The following is an 11,795-nucleotide window of genomic DNA, read 5'->3' as shown; positions in this document are numbered from 1 at the left end:
AAAAAGGACTAAATCGCATAAAATGCAAAAGTCCTAAATTGATAGTTAGAGGTGTCAAATAGCTAGAGAATAAAAATTGGCGGTCTTTAAAGGGAAATTAGACCCTATTATGATAGCATAGCCGGAAATGAGAAAAAGATGAGAGAATTTTCAAGGTTAGGTGGAAATTGGGTGGCTTATTTGACTAAAAAGGAAATAAAATAAAGAAGGATGATATCATCCCTTTTTCATCTTCTTATCAAATCGACTTTTAGCCATTTTGGGGGGGTGTTTGGACTTCAAATTTTGCAGCAACTTATCATCCCTAGAAGTAAGTGATTTCCTTGTCCTTTGTTGATGATTTTTGTATTTTTGAGACCATTGAAGCATGAGCTTTGAAATGAGGGGTATATCTTGCAAAATGGTTGAAGGTCTAAGGTTTTGCCATGAGAGCATTTAGGGTGTTTTCTAAAATTTTATGGAAGAATATGAGTCTTAGTTGTGTAATAGAAAACTTTTTAATTTCTTAACTTTATTTAGTAACTAAATGAGTGTGTTTTGCTAATATAGATTAAGAATTGTCAAATCCGAACCTAGACCGGGGAAAGCCAAATAAGTCGACTAAACTGACTAGTCGTATACATTTTGTAATCCGAGGTAAGTTGTATGTAAATAATACAATTACATTGTTAATGTATGTATTGAATTGTATTGAGCGAATATAGCATGAATTGCTTGGTTGTGAAATTGAGAATGTATAATGATAATTGAGATAGTGGGAAATTTTGTTGTAACCTTTGGAAGTAAATCGGATATTCATGCCATGACGTTTGGGTCATTTATGTGTGAGCTAGTGTAAGACATGTCTGGGACATGCATCGGCCACATTATGAGAGCCAGTGTAAGACCACATGCATCGACCACATTATGAGAGCCAGTGTAAGACCATGTCTGGGACATGGCATCGGCATTGAGACGAGAGCTAGTGTAAGACATGTCTGGGACATGCATCGGCCTCGAGACGTAAGCTAGTGTAAGACAGGTCTAGGACATGCATCAGCTACAAGATGATAGTCAATGTAAGACCATGTCTGGGACATGGCATCGACTTGAGATAGCCAATGTAAGACCATGTCTGGGACATGGCATCGACACTTTACCCACGTTTGAGGCTTAAAGAATATCCAGCAGTGTTCCAAATGGTTCAACGGTGAATGTTGTGTTCTTAACCTAATGAGGAAAGTATAACTGTGTTGTGAATGGTATATGTACCTAATTGGTACGTATGAGATATGACCTCTATATATATAACTTGTGATTTGTATGGACAATAATGAGTAAGTTATACTTATGCCTACCTTGGTATTATACTTATGCCTACCTTGGTATATTGTTGTTTTATATTTACTTATATGCAACTTACTAAGCTCTTATGCTTACTCCCTTTCCTTTCCATTTCCTTACAGAGCCGCCTAATTAGCTCAAGGATTCTAGAAGTCAGAGATATCGATCACACTATCGACCGAAGCATTCGGTATAGTTGGATTTATATTTTTGAATTGGCATGTATAGGACTTAGACTTTATTATTTTCTGTCTTTGAGAATTGGCCAAATGTGTTGGCTTGGGTTGGATACCCTTCATTTTGTATTAAGCCTTTTTTTATGGCTAATATTCATTTTGAGTGTTATTAAAGAGGCATTTTTATAATTGGATGAATGTCTATTGTAACTGATTTGGTTGTATGAATTGTGCTATTTTTGGTATTGGTTGGTATTTGCATGGAACTAGGTATGTAAGGGTGGCAATGAGGCTTGGTAAATAGCGTTATATTGCCTACATGGGTAGACACACGGGCGTGTGTCTAGGCTGTGTGTGACACATGGTCTGCCTCATGGGCTTGTTGTCTGGTCGTGTGTCCCCTAGACGTAAAAATTTTAAGTCAAGATGCATGGTAATAAACACACGGGTAGCGACACAGATTGTGTCTCACTGTGGAGGACACACCAAAGACATGGGCGTATGCCTTGGCCGTGTGACATTTTGAGCATGCTGATGTCGAAATGAATACCCAAGTTTTTGCACATGGGCTAGGACACGAGTGTGTCGTGGTCATGTGAGGGACACAGCCAATGACACGGTGTGTACTGGCCGTGTGAAAACCCTAAAATCTAGGGAGGTCATCGATTTGGGCATATGGCTCTAAGAGTCTTTAATCGATGTTTTCTTTTCGTGACTAGAGTCTTCTTAAGCGTTGAATCTAAGGCGTGGTTCATTGGAGCAATTGATCTTGAGCTAACCATCGATTTTGGCAAAAGGTAAGGTTTCAAAGGTTTTAGGATATGGTTCGATCATGGATAAGTAAGTTTTGGGGTTTAGTGATTATGGTTTGTAAATAAGAACTGCTAATAAATTGTAGGACATCGAAGGATCTGTAGGTCGTCGCGAATCGTGTAAAATTTAACACCTTTCTTAGTTCAATTAAAAGCCGAAATGCCAAAATTCCGGCATTTCATGGTCATGTAAGTATGTGAATGCTCAAGTCATAGAGGAATTGTTAGATCCGCACCGCAAGGTGGTAAGCACGTTCGCTGATGCTTTAGCGTATTTCTAAAAGGGCTTGATGGGCAAAAATGGCCCAATGGGCTTACTACCAATATGGGTAAGAGATGGGCAAATTAGCTCGTTAGGTAGATGGTGGAATCAAATTGCATAAAGTGATAAAAAATTATGAATTAGCTTGTGCAAGAGCGTAGATCACGTAAATTACTCCTAAAGAGCAAAATTAATTAAATTACCCCTAAATAGCAAAATTACCGATATACCCCTTGGTTTTAAATTGGTGAACGCTTGATTGATTACTACCGTATTTTGCATGATATACATTTATTATATCTGCTGCATGGGATTGGGGTATTAATGGAGGAAGTACTAAAAGTGGTTCATCCACGTCATGGAGGCTTGCCTCAATCGATCGAATTTGAGGCCGCACGCAACTCGTGTGTAATGGATGGGTTGAGATATTCCCCACATGGTGTGTGTAGGGCTGGTAATGGGCAAGGTAGCGGTTGGTGGGTTGAGTAGTCTCCCAGATGGGCTTGCATTCATTATTTCGTTGATACTCATGTTATCGAATCGGGCCTATGGGCCACACTGTTATGTAAAAGGGGCTAAGGCCTCACATCAGATCGAAAGGGCTTTACCATCATAATCGTTATCTGAATAGGGCTTAGCCCAATGGGCTCGATGAATTGGGCTTTGGATGAGTTCAGATACAATCGAGTTTTCCAAACTCACCCCATTCCTCTTCCCTCCTTGCAGTGAGCCCTAGTTGGTGGACTTGAGTCAAGGGATTCAGAGGCCATGAAGATGGATTGCCAATTTTAAATAAGTTTAGCATTTAATTTGGATTATTTTATTTTATTATGTTTAAAGTTGTAATAAGGCCGCTTTTTTAATTATTTTTATTTTGGGGATTATTAAACTGTTAGCACTTGGGTTCGCTTTTATAAAAACTACTTGATTTTTAAAAGATCACGATGACGCAAAGAAAGTTTAAAGTAAATGTTTTTCCAAGGAAATAAATATTTTAAACAAACGTTTTCAACTTAAACATTTTCTTAAGACGGACATAATCAAACGATTTTCTCAAAATTATACGAGATGTTAGAGTGTGGCAATGGTGGTGTGCATGTCTAGGATTGGATCCGAAGAGCTTGGTACTTAGCAATCCAACGGACTCACCTCCTCTTTTTCCCGGTTTCCTACCTGCACGACTTCTATTCACTTTAACCTACCTTTAAAAGTGTCTTTACAACACCAACTCAATTTTTCCAAACTAAGTAATCTGGAATGTTTTGAACGATCAATGTGGCGGATCGATCCGGTCATAACGCCCAGTTGGGTTTGGGGTGTTACATTTGTTCATAATCCCAACACTCCAACTCCCCACCTCTTCCATTTCTTGATGCCTGTAACTCCACAAGGCATGGATATATTTAAAAGAGAGAAACCTCTAGACAAGATTCGAAACAAGGGCCGAGGAATTTTGAGCTAGCATAGATGATGACCCGAGAGAGCGAGTTTTGGCTAGAAAATACCATTAGTATTTGATGAACTATCATGCATACCGAAGAGTGTGAAAATGCAAAGGTCGCTTCTACGAGATTCGCTTATCGTGGTGGAACACTCGTGTCCGCTGCACCAAGAGAGAGGATCACGGGAATTCTTCCAGGAGAAATTTCAAAAAAGTTTATTAGCCAAAGATTCATAGACCAAAAGAGGAAAGAATTTCTAGAGCTAAAGCAAGGTCGAATGTCGGTGATGGAATATGAACATGAGTTTGTGAGGCTTAGCAAGTATGCACGGAGTGCGATCTATGGAAGCCACCATGTAAGAGGTTTGAGGATGGTCTTAATGAAGATATCCGAGTGTTTGTTGGCATTTTAGACGCGGAATTGTAGCACTTGTTGAAAGAGCCTGTAAGGTCAAGAGTTGATTAAAGAATGGAGAAAAGCAGCTTTTGAGTCGCGGGATTCAAAGAAGAGACAGATAGGGAAATCACATCAATCCACTTCGGTGAGGTATTTGAATAGGAACAAGAAGCGGCGAACACAACTTCGAAGCCTGCACTACTGGTTGTAGTGTTAGTAGCACTCGCCAAATAGGCCGTGATCGTCAGTAATGTGGAAGGCATCATTTTGGCGAGTGCCGAAGGAATGAAAGGGCTTATCAAGTGCGCATCATTGGAACACTTTATCTGTGATTGTCCCGATTGGATAAGAGAGAGAGAAAATAAGATGTGAAAGCAAGAAGTGCTCCCTTGAGGGGTAGATCACAAAGAACCCCGGGGCCTAGTAGCAAAGTCATGCCAAGAAATGTTGTAGTGAGGTCCGAGGGTGAGGCCTGCAAGGACTTATGCTATTCGAGCTTGAGAAGAGCGAGTCTCCCGACGTGATCATGGGTACCTTTTCTATCCATGAAATATCTCTGTTGTTGCTTTAATTGACCCGAGATCTACTCACTCTTATATTTGTATGGACTTGATACCTCGTATGAGTATGCTAGTAGAGCCCATCGAGTTTGTAATAAAAGTGTCCAACCTTTAGGCGGACATGTACTAGTGGACCTGTGTAGAAATTCGCCGACAATTAGAGGTCATTGTTTCTGCTAACTTGAAGTTATTGCCGTTTAATAGGTTTGATGTAATCCTTGATATGGATTGGCTACTCATAGTGTTGTAGTAGACCTGGGAAAAAGATAATTGATTTGAAATGTGAAGACGGGTCGTTGAGGTTATGTATCGACTATAGACAACTCAATAAGGTAACTGTGAAGAACAAGTATACTTTGCCAAGGATAGATGATTTATTCGATCGGTTGAAGGGAGCCACTGTTCTCCAAGATAGACTTGAGGTCCGTTATTATCATTGAGAGTCAAAGAGCAAGATGTATTGAAGACTACTTTTGGACAAGATACGGCATTATGAGTTCCTTGTCATGCCCTTTGGTTTAACTAATCTGCGATGCCCTAAATTGACCCTAGTCGGCAAGTGGTTTCGGGACCACGAAACCGAGTCTTATAAATAATTAAAGGTTATATTCGTGTTTATGATGTGCGAATGCTTGTGTGATAGTTCCATACATTAATTTGGTCAAGGTATGTGAAATTTATTAGTAGGGACTTATGTGAGACAATTTAGAAATATGCTAGGCAAGTGTTAAAGTGGCCTATTAATATATGTGGGAAAGTGCTTGTCCTTGCATGTCAAATTAGCCAAATTAAAGCATAGTGGTCATGCTATGGGTGGAAACATGTCACAAACATGTTATGTTAGTGATGTATGTTAGGAAAAATAAAATAAGGAGCATGGTAATAAAATAATGAAAGGGAATATGATGAAAACAAAGAAAAAAAAGTGTCCATCCTTTTCATTTCTTTGGCCGAAAGTTCTACTAAGAAGGAAGGAGCTCTTGCTTCATGTTCTTGGAAGAGGATTAGGAAGAGGCTCGGCCATACTTGTATCTAGGTTAAGGTAAGTTTGATGTTGTGCCATGAGATTCATGCATGTTTTAGTTGTTAGCTTGAGTTCTAACTAGCCCATGGTTTAAATCTTTACTATGTGAGGGAGATGATACTCGGCCATGGGTGTTGTCTTGGTGGATATTTGATGTTGTGTTGGTGAGGTATGAAGATGATAGAGTGTGTGTGAGAATTTGAAAAAGGTAGGTCTTAGCAACTTCATGAAGCAACGCCATGGTATATCCATAAGTATAATTTATGCTTGTTATGTTACTCATGGTTAAAATGATTCGCTATGCTTCATGTAAAATAAAATATACATGTGAATTCGGATATATGTTTATATTTGGTTAATGATTTATCCTTGTGAAGTATAAATTTGTAACATGATTTGAGTTGGAAGTTATTATAATGTATTTGTGCATTCGGTATATGATGAAAATATATGAAATGGTTATAATCGACCATATGATTCTCTTGCACATATATATATATATATATGTTTGCACATGATGTATTGGTATGCCATTTATGGGTGGTATTATATAATTGGCCTCAACATATGCATGCATACTCGGCCACATGAGAAGATTAGTGTTGCGTATTCGGTTAAAGGCAAGCATATTGATGCCTTTATCTTGGTTTAGACAATCGCCAAAAGGAGTGTGGGTTAATATGTTGAGTTGATGCATGATTTCATGTGACACCCCTAATGTGACCCTAGTGAGAGTGGTTTCGGGACCACAAAACCGAGTCACAAGAATAATTAAGTGTTATATTCGTGCTTATTGTATGTGGAATTGGTATGTAAATATTTCGTGTCTCGATTTTTATTAATTAGGTGCAAATTTATAAGAAAGGACCCATGTGCTAGGACTTGAAAATGTGATAGGTGTATTTTAAGTGGCCTAATAATGCATGAAGTGAAATAAATGGAGTTGCATGTCAATTATCCCATTCCTAAGGTGGATGGCCGGCCATGACAAATTATGGGCAAGGGAAACATGTTCCCAACATGTTTTACTAATGGATGATGTTAGAAATGATAAAATAAGAGTATGGAAAAAAAATTATTGTTAGTAGGATGAGAAACAAAAAAAGTGTTCATCCTTCTCCATAGGCTTTCGAATGTCCTAAAGAAAGAAAAGAAAAATTTGTTCATCCTTTCTCATCTTCTTGCCGAAAATACTAAGGAAAAGAGGAGGATTTTTGCTTCATGCTTGGGTTGGAAGAGATCTAGAGGAGATTTGGCTAAGTTTGCATCAAGATTAAGGTATGTATGAGGTTGTGTTGGGAGTTTCATGCATGGTTTGGTTGCTAACTTGATGTGCATGTTAGCCATGGCTCAAATCCTTGTTATGCCATGGAAATGGTATTTGGCCAAAGTTGTTATGGTGATAAAGCCATTGCATGCTAAGTGTGAAGCTTGATGATGATGCATGCAATGATGGATTGTCTACTCTTGAGTAAGATTTTGAGTTTTCTTTTGTGTTTAACCATGATTGAAGTTGAAAGGAGCATGATTGTCATATTCGCCATGATGCATTCATGAGCATGGTTCATACTTCTTGCATGTTAGTTAAAATTTGTATTTTGGATGGCTATGGACACCTTGAAATTCGCCATGCTCATATTGTATATATATGTTTGCACATGATGTTTTGGCTATGAAGTAAGTGATGAATATATTGGTTTAAAGAAGAAGATGTTGAAGAATGCTTTGAAATTGCAAGCACAATTGCCTAGCACACATATAAGTGTTTGATACTATATTATAAGTTTGGGCCACAATGCAAAGCATTAACTAGTAAAATGCATGCTGTTTTTGTGAGGTATTAAGTGCATAATTGGCCTCAACATGTACATGAATATTCGGCCTTGGGTAGCCTATTGAAGGCCTTAGCTTTTCCTTGATGCTCAAATAAATTGTATTGAATTGCTTGATGTAGTATAAATGTGCATGACCATTGTGTATTCAAGCTAAAGAGTGGCCATATGACCATTTAAACTCCTTGTCATATTGCCATAAGCAAGCACAATGAGGTTTTAATAAATTGAATTTGTTTGAATTAGCTCAAGAGCTAAGAGGCCACAATTGGACAAGGGAAGGAAAAGTGATCGAATAGCCGAAAAGCCGTTCGACAACATCCGAGGTAAGTCCTCAAGAAGTGACCTTACTTGAATTATGTGAGATGAAGTATGGATGTGTATGATTATTGATTTATGTGTGTATGAGAAATTGAATGATACCCGGCTAAGTCCCGGAAGGTAATATGTTGTGAATATATGTGCTTGAGCCTTAGTAACGAAAATGAAATATGTATGTCCAATGATTATTGATGTATGTGTACATGAAATTGAATGATATCCGGCTAAGCCCCAAAGACAATTATGCTGGAAATTATATCCCGTTAAGACTCAAGGCAATTGTGCTAGTGGCTATATCAGGCTAAGACCCAAGGCATTCGTATGAAGTTATTCTATCCGGCTAAGACCCAAGGCATTCGCTGAGTTATTCTATCCAGGCTAAGACCCAAAGGCATTTGTGCACGTGATTATATCCGGTTATATTCAAGAATCTTGGGCTGGAGAGTGTTGGTTGCTGTAATGAATTCAATTAGTACACTAAAGGCCCAAAGGATAAGGTACTATATGTGCATTGAAAGTCGACATGTTTGAGCAACATTCTCAATCGACTAATGAATTTCAGTTATTGAATTGATTGATACTTTGTGAAAGTTTATAATGATGAAGTGTGAAGTAAGAATGTGTATTAATGAAATGATGCATTTGACTATGTGAATGTATTGCTGTAATTAGAGTTGATTATATTCCTTGAGACTTACTAACATAAAATGCTTACTCCGCTGCTTTGGCTCGGCTTAGATTTCGCCGATAGCAATCGGATTGGGATCAAGTCGAAGTCATCCACACTATCAAGCCCCATTTTGGTATAAATTCTTGGTTGAACTTGAAATGGCATGTATAGGACTACCCTTGTTGGTTAAATATGTTGTGATGTATATATGTACGGCCATGCGAAAATGGCTCGTAAAAGTGAAGTATCGACTTAGACTAATTGTGGTTTGTATGTATATATATTTGGTGTCATGATGTGGCTATGGCTTGAAATGGGAATGTTGGTCACATGATCAGCCATTGGCATGGTTAAAATGATCATATATGAACCTATGTATGGCAAGACTAGTTAGTTCATGGAGACTACCAAATAGGTAAGACCTACCTTAAAAACAGATGCTGCCAGCTGCAGTGACGTGAATGTGAAAAATCACCAAAATTCGTAGGATTGGAATTAAATAGTGAATAAGCTATGTAAATAAACCTTGATGAGTCTATTTTCATATGGAAGAAACGAAATGGTCATAGGAGTTACATGTTAAGAGATATTAAAGCTATTGTGAGACAGGGCCAGAACGGTTTCTGGGTTCCTGTCGCAACTTTAAAATTTACTATAAATTATCCAGAAATAATTAGGAGACATACCTTATATTTACAGATTCCATTTTGAGTCTAGTTTCATTAGAAACAAACGGCACCAGCATTAAAGCCCTGTACAGAGAGATATTCAAGTTATACCGCGCGAAGGTCAGAGCAGTCGATCCCTGTAACATGGGTGACTTTAACTAATAAACTGTACCAATTGGCCCAACCAAAATTCTAGAAATAAATCCATGGATGGATATATGAGGCTAAATTCAGGAAAATTTATTAAACCAGTTTCGAGTTTTTAAACTCGAGATATGATTTTAGGCATAGTGACGCAGTTTTCCAGCCTGACTGGAAATGTCAAATGGATGGGCAAAACAAGTGAACCCGGCTTGTTAACCCTCGTGTCCTACACCCATGGTCTCGTTCGGAGTGTTACAATTTTATTGGTATCGAGCCACGGTTTAGTCGATTCTAGGACTAGTGATGTGTTTGGGGTCTAGCTATACATGCCATTAAATGATGAATCGATAGTGTGGTGATTTCGCAATTTGACTTTGTGTTTGTTTATAGCAATGGATCCCGATCCCAACCGAAAGGAGCTGATGATGTGGAGAGTGTGCTCGCCTCGCTGCAAGGGGACAGCGCCATGACTCTCAACCTATGGCCAGCAATCCTAATGACGAGGCTAGGCAAGCCTTTTATAGTGTGATGAACGAATGGTTTAATCAATACATTCGAATCCAATACACTGCTCCACAACCTCCATTCCCGACAAATGCAACCCCCGACCTACAATACCTAGGTGGACCCACCAAATAAGTAAGCCCCCGATGATAGGATTCGAAACACGGGCCATCAATTTAAGGCCACGGATGATGATGATGAAGCGAGCTGAATTTTGGTTAGATAACACTATCCGGTGCTTGATGAGCTATCCTCGACACCCGATGAGTGCTTAAAGTGTACCATCTCCTGTTGCGAGTCCGCCTACTATTGGTGGAGTACTCGATTGTGGTGCCTAGAGAAGTGACTTGGGAATTCTTTCAAACCGAAGTTCAAAAAGTATATCATCAGATTCATCGACCAAAAGCGGAGGAATTCTTGATCTTAAGCAAGGTTCGATGTCGCCATCACTATGAACGAAAATTTGTGAGGCTTAGCCAGACGCGAGAATGCATTTCGTCCAAGCTATTATGTGTAAACGCCGAGGATGGGCTGAATGATGATATAAGGATGTTTGTTGGCATCCTCGAGATACGAGTTCGTAGTACTTGTTGAGCGAGCTTGTAAAGTCAAGAGCTTAGAAAGGAGAAACAAAAAGTCATGGGGAACGGAGAATTCGAAAGAGGTCCTCGGAAAGTCTCTTCAACAAGCATCAAGAGATTCCGAGATGATGGAGCCGGTCAGAGGCTGGGCTTTTCTAGACGAGGACACGATCGACCCCGGACCACACGAGTCACCGATCACGGTGGAAATGATCGCGAGAGGGCGGAGTGTCCACATTGTGGCAAATGGCATTCGGAGGTTGGTTTCGTGATCGCCTCGCTATAAGTGTGGATCGGCCACCACTTTATGAAGGATTGCCCGAGGATGCATGAACGTAATGTGTTAGAGTGCAAACCCGGTGCTACCATCGCCGAGGTAGGCCACCTAGAAATATGGGCAATGTCAAGGCGGTCGAGAGGATCTAGAGATGCTACCATCGATCCGAGGCTCGTGGCTCTCGCTAGGACTTATGCCATACGCCGCACGCCGAGGATGCCGCCTCTCCGATGTTATTACTGTACTTTCACTCTTTTCAATACAAATGTGATTGCTTTGATTGACCCCGGTTCTACTCATTCATATATATGTGAAACCTTAGCATCCAAAGAAGACTTTGCCCATTGAGTCTACCGAGTTTGTAATTCGGGTGTCAAACCCTTGGGTCATTACGCGTTTGTCAACAAAGTGTGCAAGAAAAGTCCCTAGTGTTCCGAGGTTCTTGTTTTCCCGGACTTGATGCTTTTGCCGCTCGATGAGTTCGACGTTATTCTTGGTTTGGATTGGTTGACCATGCACGGCGCGTTGTAAATTGCAAGAGCAAGACTATCGATTTGAGGTGCGCGAATAATGAAATAATTGGCTGAGTCTACGGACTTAAAGGGGTTGCCAACCGTAATATCGCGATGTTGGCCCGTAAATATGTAAGAAAAGGGTGCGAAGCGCATCTGCGTGACGCGTTTCGATGACAAGGAATCGTAAAAGAAACCTAACTGCGTCTCCGTGGTTTGTGAATACCGGATGTTTTCCAAGAATTGCCGTTTACCAATTGCTCGAAATAGAATTTGCATCGAATTGATACC

This window comes from Gossypium arboreum, chromosome 8, assembly GCF_025698485.1.
Source record: "Gossypium arboreum isolate Shixiya-1 chromosome 8, ASM2569848v2, whole genome shotgun sequence".
In the NCBI taxonomy this organism is placed as follows: Eukaryota; Viridiplantae; Streptophyta; class Magnoliopsida; order Malvales; family Malvaceae; genus Gossypium; species Gossypium arboreum.
Note: the sequence above shows the minus strand (reverse complement) of the source record.